This window comes from Octodon degus, unplaced genomic scaffold (genome assembly GCF_000260255.1).
Source record: "Octodon degus isolate 3935 unplaced genomic scaffold, OctDeg1.0 scaffold00049, whole genome shotgun sequence".
NCBI classification, from domain to species: domain Eukaryota; kingdom Metazoa; phylum Chordata; class Mammalia; order Rodentia; family Octodontidae; genus Octodon; species Octodon degus.
The window spans coordinates 8,878,614-8,893,352 of NW_004524625.1; the positions used below are offsets into that span (position 1 = coordinate 8,878,614).

The 14,739-nt window shown below is 35.2% G+C and overlaps 1 pseudogene; it reads right to left on the minus strand.

Annotated features, from left to right (window-relative positions):
- Positions 1–10,122: 10,122 nt before the first annotated feature.
- On the minus strand, positions 10,123–14,067 carry LOC101573450 (annotated as a pseudogene).
- Between the last annotated feature and the right edge of the window lie 672 nt (positions 14,068–14,739).

The window sequence follows — 14,739 nt, forward strand, 5'->3', positions numbered from 1 at the left end:
GGCTGGAGAGTTGTGGGGATCGAACTACAGCAACCTGAGGCTGACAGCTTTGTGGAAGCAGCCACTTAAACAACTGAGCTAAGGCCAGGCCCCAGCACTTATTCTATTGAGCTATCTCCCCGGCTCCTCAAATTTTTTCAATTTCGAGAAGGAACATATAGTGAGAAAAGAAAAATAAGTCAATCTAGGCAAAGTTCAGGAAATTCCTATCAATTAAAGCAAGCACACCAGGCAGGCAGATCACTCTTGCTTGACTTCTTATAACACAGATGAGCTCAGGAAGGAAAGCAAAAAAAAAAAAAAAAAAAAAACGCAAAGGATTGTGACCCTTGATTTTGTAAAGAGTTACCTTATTAAATTTACCTCTGGTAATCTGAGCAACAAATCTGATGAAAATACATAATATAACAAGCATTGTTAATTTTCTATTCTTGTTTTGAAATTCTGTACCATTTTTATGATTCTGTTTGGTTTTTGTTCCTGTTACTTTTACTTTTTCCTCTTTAAAATAAAAATAAATAAAATTCACCTCAGAATAACTTGAATATGTCATCCACTTCTTACAATTTTGATTATCACATAACTTAAACCTGTTAGTTTTATGTATTTCTTGAATCTGTTCTTCTCCTGTCTGTCTCAATGCCTTTGCTTTCATTTGGAGATTCTTTCTTTATTGCCTGCATTTCAGCCATGCTGTCAAGACCACGAGCTGCATCCTAAGACTGTCTCTCAAAAATCCAATTGTGCCAACTCATGAATTCATAAAACTCCTCAGTAGTGGCTGACCATAATGCTTGACTTCCCAACTGTATGATTCATTTCCTCTCTCTGGATCAGCCTCCCAAGTCAAGTTCAGTGAGCGAATCCCTGCTCCCACTTCAGGATGAGCTCTGGCTTCGCTGCCTTCTGGAGGCTCTGCTGAGACTTCATCCTATTCTGGACTGTTTTCCTCTGTGGGCCCTGACACATATCTTTCCCATAATACTAATCACACTGTTTTCCCTACTAGGTAACAATTTCCCTGAAGGTGATATCTGAGTCTAGTGTCTCCGTAACCATAGTTTCAGAAAACAACTTGACATAAAAGAGATATTCAGTAGAGTTCTTATGAATGAATTAAGTTTTCCCCTGGATAGCCTTCTAGTAAAGCACAAACCCCATGAAACATATTTTTCCTTGGTACTCCCTACCAAGGTGTCTTTGTTACAGATGTGTTTATGATGTGCATATTTATCTGAAGTATGAGATGATATTGATTTGTATGCATATTTATATTTCAGACAGTCACATTATGCCATGCTTCAGTAATGGCACTGGAAGAACCGTTTCTATAATCGCAGTTGATGATTTCTTTTTATAGACTTTATATTTTGCATGCTGTTTTTATTGTCAGAAATCAAATCAAGAAAGAGAATTATTCTACAATGAGGGTTCTGGCCCTGAAAACTATAAATCCAAGGTAGGAACTTATCTGTACCAGTAAAATGACAAGCAAATTACCATCAGTGATGTCTGAGTGGAAAGTTTTCAGTTTACTGACATAAAATGAATGTGAAAATCAGAACAAAGCTAAGAATAAGTCTTACAGAAGCTAAGATCTATGAGCTTTCTGGCTTTAACTGCTGAAATCCCATCAGAAAGGACACGATCATTTATTACAGATACTAGCGTTACAGCCAACTTGTCCACCTCAGTTCTTTTTTGTCCACTGGCAGATTTTTTTTTATAGAATGTCTGAATTACAATTTCTCTCTGGCTCTTCCCCCACTTGTCAATGACCTGCTGCTGCCTAACATACTGCCACATCCAAGTGGCTTCACACCACCATGTATATCTATCACAGTTCTTTGGCTTTTGTAATGAGCTAATCTCAGCTGGGCAGTTCTTTGCTAAATTCCCTCACATGGTCTGTGGTCCATTTATGTGTCTCATCTGAGCCAATGGGATGACTGGAATTTCTCTATATATAGTACTCAATCTCCAACATGCTATCCAGCTTTATTCACATGGAATCATGAAGTTCCAGGAACAGAAAGATGAATCCCCAGAGTTCAAGCATTTTTTAAGTCGTAACTTGTGTACTTACTAATTTCCCAATAGTTAAAGCAAGGCACATAGCCACACCCAGAGTCAGTGTGAGAAAATACAAGCAAAAATTATTAATGCAGAATACATGGACAAATTAGATTCCACTGCAAAAGCAGTTGGAAAAAAAAAAAAAAAAAAAAAGCAGTTGGCCACGTCGCTTCTGGTATTTCCCTCTATGTGATGAAAGCCCAGTTATGTAATTCTCTGGCCTCTCTCTGCTTCTGTGCTACTCACCCATACCCTAGCAAGTCAGAAGCATTTCTTTTTTCTAAAGTTGGGGACACTACAACAATCCATCTTAGCTAGCTAATCTCTCCCATCAGAAAGGATCTGCTCAAAAAGAGCACACTTTCTTCCTGAACCCTGAGGGCTGCGTAAGTGTCGGTCAACTGGAAAAATCAGTAATAAACAAGCCATTTATCTGAAGGTCAAAACCACATTCTCCCAAACCTAGTTTGTGCCAATAAATAAAAAAACCTGGAATGCTATCTACTCATTCCTTTCTCTTATTTACCAACTGGGTCCAAATAAAAAATCCTCCTACACCCTAACATTTTTTTAAACAAAGAGACATAGCAACATTCGCATGAGCCAACTTAGCTCTTCTGCTGAGGTGGCAACACTCTTTACAAAATAAGTGATCAGAAAATGCTGGGAAAGACAGAGAATGGTGATAATAGAAATTCCACTTGTGTAATAGGGAACTCGATGAAGTAGCTCTTGAGAAGTCTTCAGCCTTATACATACAGACAACAGGACAAAACTTGAAGAGGTCTAATGTCATTACAGAACCCAAATACACAGTAAGCCTGCATAGTGAGGCAAGAAAAAAGCCACGAACAAGAGACAAGAAAAAAAAAGTCATAGGACTGTCCTGCTACAGTGCTGTATATAGTTAGATTTCTAAATTTCTGTGTAAAAATATGTAATTGTTCATTCCTGTTTTTAATTCTTTTTATTTTTTATTTTTCTTTCTTCACATTCTGTATGGATTCAAAGTTAAATATATCAATACTAGATGGAAAATATCTGCTACATGTCATGGCTAAGATGGTTGATATCAGACAGATAGTGAGGTAAAACTCAACTGCCTATGTTATAGGGTAATAATATCATTAAGCTTCTCTTCTGGAGGGTTAACAAATTAAGTTTGCAGATCAAAAATTAGAGAAAAAGAATGGCTACAAGGATAGTGCAACATTTTGGTCTTAGCCATTCAAGGTCAGTGAGGACTCAGAATGTAAGAGAACCTGTACTATAACATTCTGTAACTCAGTTGCATCCCAAATTTTCTGATCAAGGAGATTATGGGGTCACAAAGCAAAGTGATCAGTGATGTAGAGTGTGCCTAAGGAGAGTCACCTGGAGAGAAAACATTCTCTCAGGCTTTCATAGAGAGCAAACTGGTCAAGCAATGGCTGTGACTCATCATCATGGCTGACACTGACAAAGGATCTACAAGCTGTGGTACAGGGTTTCAGGATAAATCCTGAGGGCATTTGACTGACCTTATCAGATACAAAGGCTACATTTCTTGTTATATAGGTCTTGATTTATCTTGGTCTTAATCATCCAGCAGAAAAGTATAAAAATGAGGTATAAAAAGTAAAGCCATATTAATACGCTGAGCTGTAAAAGGCTCAAGTCAACAACTTCTGACCTTGCCAGTCCTACAGAAAACCCACTACTATTATGGACTACTGGTCTATGTAGGGATATTTTGCTGAAATCATGCACCTATAATATTTAAATGACAAATACCCTTCTGTTACAAAACTCAACAAAAAATGGGAGTACAAATGAACAACCATTTTTATCTGTATATTCAAAATAGGATAGATATACAGCTGCCTTCTTTTAATCAATGAATAGAAAGATTTGTTCTAATAGTGTTTGTGGACATGATATCATGCCTGCATCTTGTACAATGAATAACCACTAACACAACAATATGCAATGTATTAATTATTGAAACTGTCCTACTAACTGGTTTTGTAACTGTCTCATTGGTATTTGTTTCTCAATAAATTAATTTTTAAAAAATGACTACAATCATCTCAGTGATCCTGTACATGTACTTGAATGTTTTTATCCCTCCACCCTTTTTTCCCTATCTTTTCTCCTTTCCCTCATCTTTGGTGTTTAATCCTTAAGTTCAATTTCTTTCTGTTTTACTAATGTACTATACCTTTCAGGTTTTATTTATTCTTCCAGGTTCTTACACTAGGGAGACAATATGGTATTTACACATGCGGGTCTGATTTATTTTACTTATGAGTGCAGCCTCTAGTTGTATCCACTTACTTATAAAGGCTTTGAGTTTTTCTTTCTTTGTATCTAAGTAATAATCCATTATATAAAATACCACATATTTTTCATCCATTCCTCAAATGATGAGTATCTTGGTTGTTTCCAATATTTGGCTATGAAAACTTGTGTTGCTATAAATATGGGTGCACACATATCACTATGGTATGAAATTTTCAGTTCTTTGGGGAAAATGCCCAGAAGGGGAATAGCTGGATTGAATGGGATTTCCAGTCCTTGTATTTTAATGAGTATCCACACTGATTTCAATAGTACTTGTACCAGTCTACATTCCACCAGCAGTGGAGAAGCTTCCTTTTTCCCCATAGCCTTTCCAAAATTTGTTATTAGTTGATTTCTATACAATAGCCATTCTTTCTGGGGTGAGATGGTATCTCAATGTTGTTTTAATAAGCATTTCTCCAATGGCCAGTGCTGTGGGACATTTTTTCATGTATATTTGCCTCTTGCATTTCTTTTCTGAGAAGTGTTTATTCATTTCACATGCCCAGTTTTAGATTTGGTCTTTAAATTTGGGGGACTGAAATTTTTAGTTCTTTATATAATTTAGATAGTTCATTGACTGATTACTGGTTATGATTTTTTCCAAATTTGTGGGTTATCTTTTCACTCTGCTGGTGATTTTTTTGACATGAAGAAACTTCTCAATAAGATAAGATCCCAGTTATTGATTCTTTGTAGTATTTCCTTTGCAATTTGTTTTTTGTTCATGAATTATCTGCCTACTCCTGTCTTAAAGATTTCCACCTATTCTCTTCCAAGATATTTAGTGTTCTACTTTAATGTTTAGATATTTAATCCATGCTGACTTTAGTTAAGAACATAATGATAGATCTTAGTCTAGTTTTAGTTTTCAGTATATGGAGAGCCAGTTTTCCAGCACCATTTGGTAAAGAGGCTGTCTTTTTTCAAGTGAACATGTTTGGCGCCTTTGTTAAAGATAAGATGGCTGAGTGTGTTTGTAGTTGTATCTGCATCTTCTAATCTGTTCCATTGATCCTCAGGTCTGTTTTTTGCCAACACCATGCTGATTTTATCATAGTAGCTTTACAGTATAATTTCAACTCAGGGGTTGCAATGAATCTTGCCTTCCCTTTGTTGCCCATGATTACCTTTGCTATTCTTGGTCTTCTAGGGTACTAAATAAATTTTAAGAATGCTTTCTCTCAATCTGCGAGGTGCATTGATGGTATTTTGATAGGGATTGCATTAAATCTGTATAATGATTTTAGGAGTATGGCCATCTTCACAATGTTGGTTCTCCCTATTGAGAAGCAAGGAATGTCCTTCTATTTTCTGAAATCCTCTTCAATCTCTTTTGTATACGGTTGTAATTTTCATTGTATAGATCTTTTACATCCTTTGTTAGATTAATTCCTAAATATTTCATTTTTTGGATGCAATTGTGAAGAGTATTGTTGCTATATTTTTTCTCTCAGTGGGTTTGCTATCTGTGTAGAGGAATGCTCTTGATTTTTGGGTGTTGACTTTGTATCCTTCTGTGCCACTGAATTTCTGTATTAATTCTAGTAGCATCTTGGTGGAGTTTTTTTTGGGTCTTCCATGTAGAGTATCATGTCTGTAAAGATAGTTTTACTTCTTCTTTGCCTATTCTTATTCCTTTTATTTCTCTCTCTTGTCTAATGGCTCCAGCTAATTTTTCCAGAACTATATTGAATAGGAGTGGTGATAGAGGACATCCTTGTCCTATTCCTATTTAAGAGTAAAAGATTTCGGTATTTCTGCATTTAGAATTATGCTGGCTGTTGGTTTGTCATAGATGGCTTTTATCAACTTAAGGTATAGACAATCTATTCCAATTTTCTGTAAGGATTTCATCATGAATGAGTGTTGGACTTTGTCAAAAGCCTTTTCTGCATCTACTGAGATGATCATATGATTTTTTTTATTTTGGTTGTACTAATATAGTGTATCATATTTATAGATTTGTATGTGTTGAACATCCTTGCATTCCTGGAATGAAGCCTCCTTCATCATGATGTATAATCTTCTTAATGATTTGCTGTATTCTATCTATTAGGATTTTATTAAGGATTTTGCATCTATGTTTGTGAGGGAGATTGGCCTAAAATTTTTTTTTCGGTTCAATCTTTCTTCAGTTTCAGAATCAGCATAACACTTGCCTCCAGGAATGATTTTGGATTTCTTCCTTTTCAATCTCATTGAAGAGTTTGAGGACCATTGGTATGAAATCTTCCATAAATTTTTTGTAGAATTCAGCTGTGAATCCATCAGGATCTTGACTTTTCTTTGTTGTTAAGTTTTTTGTTACATTTTCAATTTCATTTGCAGATTTTGGATTATTCACAGTTTTTGTATCTTCTTGATTCAGTTTGGCAATTTGCACCTGTCTAGCAATCTGTCCATTTCTTCTGTGTCTTCAATTCTGTGAGAGTAAAGATTTTCAAAACAGCTATTAATGATCTTATAGATTTCCACAGGATCTGCATTAATTTCTCCCTTTTCATTCTTTATTGCTTGGATTTGAGGGGTTTTTGTTTTTGTTTTTTGTTTTTTGTTTTTGGGGGTTTTTTGTTTTTGTTTTTGTTTTTTGTTTGTTTTGTTTTGTTTTGTTTTGTTTTTGCTTCCAGAAGATGCCTTGAGGGTATTTCTGGCTTCCTCTGAGAAACTGGGTTTGAACAAGAGCATCTTGAGCCTGACTGCTTTGTTTAAGCAGGCACTGAAACAACTGAGCTAATGGGCAGGCCCCCTAGAATTTGAGTTTTATCTTCCCTTTTTTTGAGGTGGTTGGCTAGGGCCTTATCAATTTTATTTAATCTTTCAAAGAACCAGCTTTTGGATTCATTAATTCTTTGTATTATTTTCTTTGTCTCAATTGTATTAGTTTCTGCTCTAATCTTCACATTTTCCTCCCATCTTTTGGCTTTGATCTTGGTTTGCTCTTCTTTTTCTAGAAGCTTAAGGTGCAGCATAGAGTATTTATTTGTTCTTGCTGTTTTCCTAATGTGTGAGTTCACTGCTATAAATTTCCCTATGAGAACTGTTTTCTTTGCATTCCAAAAATTCCAATAAGTTGTGCTTGAATTTTCATTGGATTTTAAATATTGTTTAATTTCTTCTTTAATTTTTCTGTAACCCATTGGTTGCTGAGGAAGGTGTTATTTAATTTCTATATGTTTATGAGGTTTTGTGATTTCTTGTTAATTTCTGTATTTGACTGCATTGCTATCCCAGATGCATGGGATAATTTCTGTTTTCTTGCACATACTTAAGTATGATCTATGGGCTAGAATGTGGTCTATTTTAGAAAATGTCCCATGTGTAGCTGAAAGCAATGTGTATTCAGATATTGTTGGATAGAACATTGTATACGTCCATTAAGTCCATTTGTTCAAAGGTTGATTCAGTTTTGCTACTTCTTTGATAATTTTTTTGTCTCCTTGACCTATCTTTTTGAGATAAGGGGGTGGTAAGGTCTCCTGTTAAGAGTGTGATATTTGTTTTTAGATTTTCCATGTCCTTTAAAATTTGTCTTATACAATTGAGTGTTTCCATATTTGGTGCATACATATTTATGACTGTTATCTTTTCCTCGTGAATTTTTCCCCTCAGAGTATATAGCGACCTTCTTCATCTCATTTGATCATTGTTGACTTGAAGTTCAGATTGCCTGTGAAAAGAATAGCTACCCCTTCTTTTTCCTGCATTCAAGGAGTATGCAGTATTGCTTTCCATCCTTTGAATTGCAGCCTATGAATTTCTTTATGAGTTAAATGTGGTTTTGTATACAGCATAGTGTTGGATTTTGTTTCTTAATCCACTCTGCCAGTCTCTTTTCTCTTAAATTGGTGAATTGAGTCCATTTACACTGGTGGTTATAATTGATATGTATTGCCTTAAGTTTGTCATGTCATTTTCCTACTGTTGGTTCCCTATTTTTATCCAATGTTTAATAGTTTGCCGTGTCTGGTGGGTTCTTTCTGTTGTCATTCTTGGAACTGTGAGTATTTTTATCCCTTTCTAGAATATTTTTTAGTACTCTGTGTAGGGTTGGTTTGGTGGTCATGAATTTCTTCAGCTGTTCTTTGTCATGGAAGTATTTTTACTTCTCCATTAAACTTGAAAGAGAATTTTGCATAATATATCAGTCTGGGCTGGATTTTGTTTTCTTGAAGGACTTGAAGTACTTTGCTCCATCCTCTTCTTGATTTGATGATTTGTGAAGAGAAATATGCTGTTATTATGATGGGTTTTCCTTTAAATATGGTCTGTTTCTTTTGTCTAGTGGCTTTTAGTATATAGTTCTTGTGCTGAATGTCTGGAGTCTTGACTATTATATATCTGGGTGTAGTATTTTTTTCCTTATTTTAAAAGACTTTATCCCTAAGCAGACAAACAAAAATTCATGAATAGTCATATTTCTTTTTAGAGGACACAAGACAAGAATTATTTTTTGCATAGCTCATTTTAGGACTCAATCTTGAATACTGATATTTATATTGTACTAGTATTGGGACTATGTAGACTTACTCTAAAACAGTACTACTTTTATAACTTTAACAATCGATGTTGTCTTCCATGATTACCCTTATCATGCCTTTAGTATGATTTCTTATTGAATATTTAAAATAAGTAAATTTTGTGCTCTTTAAAAGAAAAAAAGAACTGTTACCAAGAAAATCTATGATATTACAAAAAGGTCTTTAAGGTGGTTTACAAAGGGACATAATTTAATATTCACAAAAAAAAAAGAATTACTTTTCTTGGTGAGCTCACCAAGTTAAATTTCTGCATATGATTAAGACAAATATTTCCAATAATATATGAAACACATACACTTCCTTTAGCCATTTTAGACTGAATCTTATTATATTAAGTCCCTGATCTATTAATATCCGAGTTGTGAATTTTCACAGGTGAACCCACCTCCCATTAGGAACATTCCCAGTATTTAGCTCACATGTCTACCTACCATTTTAAGGTAACCATGAAAGTAAAAATAATTTACAGTATTTTTGTGCTAGTTTTTTTATGCTTTACATTGTATATTTGTGTCAAAGGTGTATAAGACTCACTTTTTTGTACTCACAAAGAGATCCAATTTATGAATATTCTCTGGGAATGGAACTGGTTCATAAAAGTCAGGAAGTTACTGTAGTTAATTCAGGAGACATCACAAAAAACAATGCTCATAGATTTAGTGAGTTCAAAAGATAAGAAAGAAATCACTTGACTGAAGTTGAGAAACTTGTTTTCTAGTCTTAGCTACAAGATATAATGGCAGGATTCTCTTCACTTTTCTTGGCCTACTTCCTTGCTCTACGGCTGGCAATCACTAATTAACTGCCTCCTAGAAATCAAGTCCGTGACTTCAGATGCTGAAAGGCTGGAAAAGAGAGAATCTGTGCTAAATAACCTTTAAATGCTCTGTTCTAGAGTTAGTATTCTATGATATGAACAGGATTATACTCATATTCAGTGTCCTGAGATTAATATACCAAATATTTCCAAATGACAACAAAAGAGAATTATTAAAAGTTTCAATTATTAAAACACTTGTAAAGTAACTTAAAATCAGAAGCAGATTTTATGTATTCTTTCAGAAGGTGATTCAACTGCAGAAGGAAGCTTTTAGAATTATGAAATCCTGTATTTAACAATGCTTTTTCTAAGCAATTCTTTTAACTTTTATAATCTTAAAGAAGGTGTTTCATCTGAAGTTTTTCATGCATTCAGATATTTTGCATGATGTCTGATGTAATCAGCAATAAAGATGGCAACGATCATAACCATAATGATGAAAGGTAACTGTGATCATAACCCTTTTGTAATCTAAAAATGGTAGGTATTTTCTTGTCTGTACAAGTAGAGATGACGTTATCTGGGGGGATCTATCCATCTGCAAGGAACTGGCCATCTTTTCCTTGGTCAATCAGTATGTCCAGCTGAGAACCTGGGTAAAACTTTACAAGATGAATTGCATTATTGCATTATAAGTCTTCCATTTACTTTTATCTGTCCCCAAACATCCAGTAAAGGCTTTTTTACCCTGAGGACAGAGCACTGGGTTGCAAATTGGAGCAAATGTTGACACACATTTGTATTTTCCAGGGTTTTTCAAAGCACAAATCAGAGTTCCATGGCCTCTCATGGAGTAGCAAAACATAGATGCCATTTGGGGTCCACTGGAAAAACTGGGATTTGTAAGTTAGGGAAGCTCCTCTGTTACATAAGAGTACATTCTGTAATTAGTTTTCCAAGAATCTTCAGCAACGTTCACATAAAACCCTGCTGCAGTGCCAAAGGCCCAGCTGTCATTTTTTGCTTTAACATTGCATTCACAAGAGCTGGTATCTAGAGCAATGACAACAAGGCCATATTCTGAGGCAGCTTGCTGATAACCAGATTTTGATATAAAATTTTGCTCTGTGCAAGCTAAACCAGAGAGCCAATACAGGCCAGGGCAATTTCCAGTTTCTGCCTTGGGTGGTAAGTAGACATCAAATTTCATTTTACATTTTAGCTCCACACTCATGTTCAAAAGCTTTCTGCAATCCCCCAAAGCACTTGTTGCTGGAAATCTGCTTTAATGCCACTCTTCTCCTGCCTAATTGGTATGTGCTTATCTGCGTCACAGGATTGATGACCTTTGGGCACTTTGCTGGCAGTGGTGGCACAGGGATATCCACTGGGTGTAGTTTTAGTTGCTTGATATTATTTGGAGTTCTATATGCCTCAGTTACCTGAGTGTCAAATTGTTTCCTCATACTTGGGAAGTTTTCTACTATTACTTCTACCCATATTCTTTTTATGCCATTTGTGTTGCCTCCTTTCTCATGGATGACAATTAGCCTTTATGCTGTTCAACTTTGATTTGTCTAGCAGCTGTTGAATTATTATTTCCTGGATCCCAGTTGTTTTTAAGAGATCTTTCCTTACTTTTCACTAGCTGCAACAGTGTCTTCAAGATCTGAAAGTCTGTCTTCTCTATCAGTCAAACAGTTTTGCCAACTTTTAATGGAGTTTGTAATTTCTTTTATATCTCTTTGAATCTGCTTCACAAATTATTTTATTTTTCCTATATTGCTCATTCAAAGTTTCCATCATTTTTCTATTCTCCTTTATGTTTTTATCAGTGTCTTCTTTAGAAACACTTAGTAATTCTTTCATTGTAGTTATTTCTTTTTTTTAACCTGTGAGATTATTTCTGATATGATTTCCTCTATACTCTTCTGCAGTTGTTTCCTTACTTCCATTGCTATTATTTCAGCAATTTAAGGTGTGTGGCTTCCAATTTCATCTATGCTTATGTCTCCTGTGTTTGTTCTGGGTGGACTCGGGGCCTGAAAATGTATTTTGCTCGTTCTTTTCTTCACTTTCTATTTCAGAGAGAACACTTTATTTTGATTTCTGTGGTACATTATTTGTGAAAGTTTGATAGTAGGTAGCTGTACCACTGTAGCCAGATTCTCTCTATAAAGAGTCTGTTTTTTAGGTATCTCTCCTTTTGTCCAAGATTCTTGTGGTGTGTGTGTCCCAAGATTTTACCTTCTCTATTGATTAAGAGTAAGATATTGGCTTCTGCTTGGCACTGTCCTCTATCCTTCAGGGTAAGGCTTTGGTGAGGTTATTACCCAAGAGTCTCCTGATATTAATACCCAAGAGAAAACATGTGGTTAAGGAAGATATGGTTTCCTACTTACACTAGTACAGTTAGCAATAATAACAACAACTAGTAAAATTTAGAATTTGATGAACATTTGTAATTCATAAGTTTGTACTTCAGGCCATAGAAGCAAACATTATAGCTGTATAACAGAAAAGATCTTAAATTGGGAACTTGTATTTAAGTTAATGATCCCAAGTTCTTTCCAGAAAACTCCCCTTTATGCACCTGGAATCTTCCAGGCACTAGTTCATCCCGTTACCTGCTTCCACCTCTGTGCCACAAGAATGCTCTTATAGTTCTGGGCCTCGGTCTGGCCTTGGCTGGGCCTAGCAGTACACCTCAGCTCACTGAGTCTAAATCTACTGGACTTAGACTTGGCCGGCAGGACCTGGCTTGGGTCTGGTTACTGTGTTCAGCTCCTTTCAGCTAAGCCCAGTCCAAGTGAACCACTAGGCTCCCCTGGCCCCTGCTGAGGTAATCTTAAGTTTGGACTTGAACAAAAAAGTGAGTTTATCTACTGAGAATATTTTAAACAAAGCTTCTAAAAAGGCAGAAACTGTACCTGTAGCATTGGGACAATTCAAAGCACTCTCAGGCTTTCACAGAGAGCAAATTGTCAAGCAGGGGCCATGACTCATCCACATGGCTGACACTGACAAAATATCTACAATCTGAGGTACAGGGTTTCAGGCAAAATCCTGAGGGGATTTGACTGACCTTGTCAGATACAAAAGTTACATTTCTTACAGGATATCAGGTCTTCATCTTGTACAATGAATAACCACTAAGACAACAATATGCAATGTATTAATTATTTAAAATATAATAGTAATCGATTGTGAAACTCTCATTGCTATTTGTTTCTCCATAAAAATATTTTTTAAAGTTACATTTCTTGTAATATAGGTCTTCTTGTTCTTGATCTTAACTATCCAGCAGAAAAGTATAAAAACAAAGTATAAAAAGTAAAACCATATTAATATGCTGAGCTGTAAAAGACTCAAGTCAACAAATCCTGACATTGCCAGTCCTATGGATAACCCACTACTATTATGAACTATTGGACTATATTGGATTATTTTGCTGAATTCACGCACCTACAATATTTAAATGGCAATAGAATACCCATCTTTGACAAAACTCAACGAAAAAGGGGGATACAAATGAAGGACCATTTTGTATTTGTATATACAAAATAGTTAAGATAGATATACAGCTACTTTCTCTTAATTCAATGAGAAGAAAGATTTGTACTAATATTGTTTGGACAGGTTATCATGTCTGCATCTTGTACTATGAATAACCATTATGAAGACAATATGCAATGTATTAATTATTGAAACTGTCCTACTAATTGGTTTTGAAACTGTCTCATTGCTATGCATTTCTCAATAAAATTAATTAAAAAGCCTATTGCATTTATTAAATTAATGCAGAGGACAGAGTGGCACAGTGATCAGAGCCCTGCTGCTGCACAACTCTTCTTTGTTCTCTAGATTTTGGTGACAAACACCTTCTCCTTGAAGGAATGAAAAATAATAAAACTAACAGAAAAAAAAACTAACAGTAATGTCTAAAATTCCTTCAACAAAAAAAAATTCCTTCAACACTAGAAACACAGTAATTTGGCTACTCTATCTTGTGAGGTTTATACCACCAAGTACAGAAGATAGAAAATCTTTGCAATAGATCTCTTAACAATGACAATTTAGCCATTCGTGGTCTTCATTATCGATGATGATGGGGGAATCAACAGTGGGAGATTGGTTAAAACCCACTTCCACCTGTTCAGCGCTAGAATCCAATACTATGTAATATAGTTTTATATTATGCAATAGTTGTTCTGATCATACAATAGTTTTATCAGTAATAATCACTAAGTCAAATACAGTCTAGAGCGAGGCAAGCAAAGCTTCTTACCTCATGCTCACATCTGTGGAGGAAGTTGTGCAAAACTTGACATTTAATTTAAGAAGCATGCAAGTGTGATGGAAAAGCATTGCGATGAGGAAAGTGCAGAGCACTGGTGCATTTTATTTGCCATGGTGGATTTGCTTTTCTTTATTTTCATATTTTAATAAGTTCAGTTCATGAAAGCATAATGAAAATAGAAAGATCAGCTATAATCAGGATGCACAGACATTTGGGGATCTTGATTTAAAAAGCAGTTGGCTCCTAAGTCTTTTAACAAAATGTAAATTAAACAGACGAAATTGCCTAAAACATCACTGATTCCCAAGGGAATGTAATCATGCTTAAATGCCAACACTAAATTAATCAGAGGAACAGAATGTGGAGATGAGAAATTTCATTTTAAGCAGCTTCATGTTTCATTAAAGTAAGTGGACATGGCAGGCCAGGCTAAGACTTTGCAAAGAATGATTTGAATAGCAAAAGGCAGAGGCTTCCTTCTCAAAACTATGCGGTTGCAGAGCCTATTCAAATAACGCTGAGTGATAATTCATGCTCTTAGTGTGCACCATAGTTGATTGTTTCCTGAGACATTTCATTTCACTCATTGCAAAATTCTGGGGGAAAAAAATCTATCAATAGATGTGTAACTGTTATTTTCTTTAAATTGCCTGTTTTAGCTTTATAGATTATACTTACATTGCTTATAAACAATCATCTTACTCTACACTAAACTGGTCTACAAAAATAAATTGAGTTGC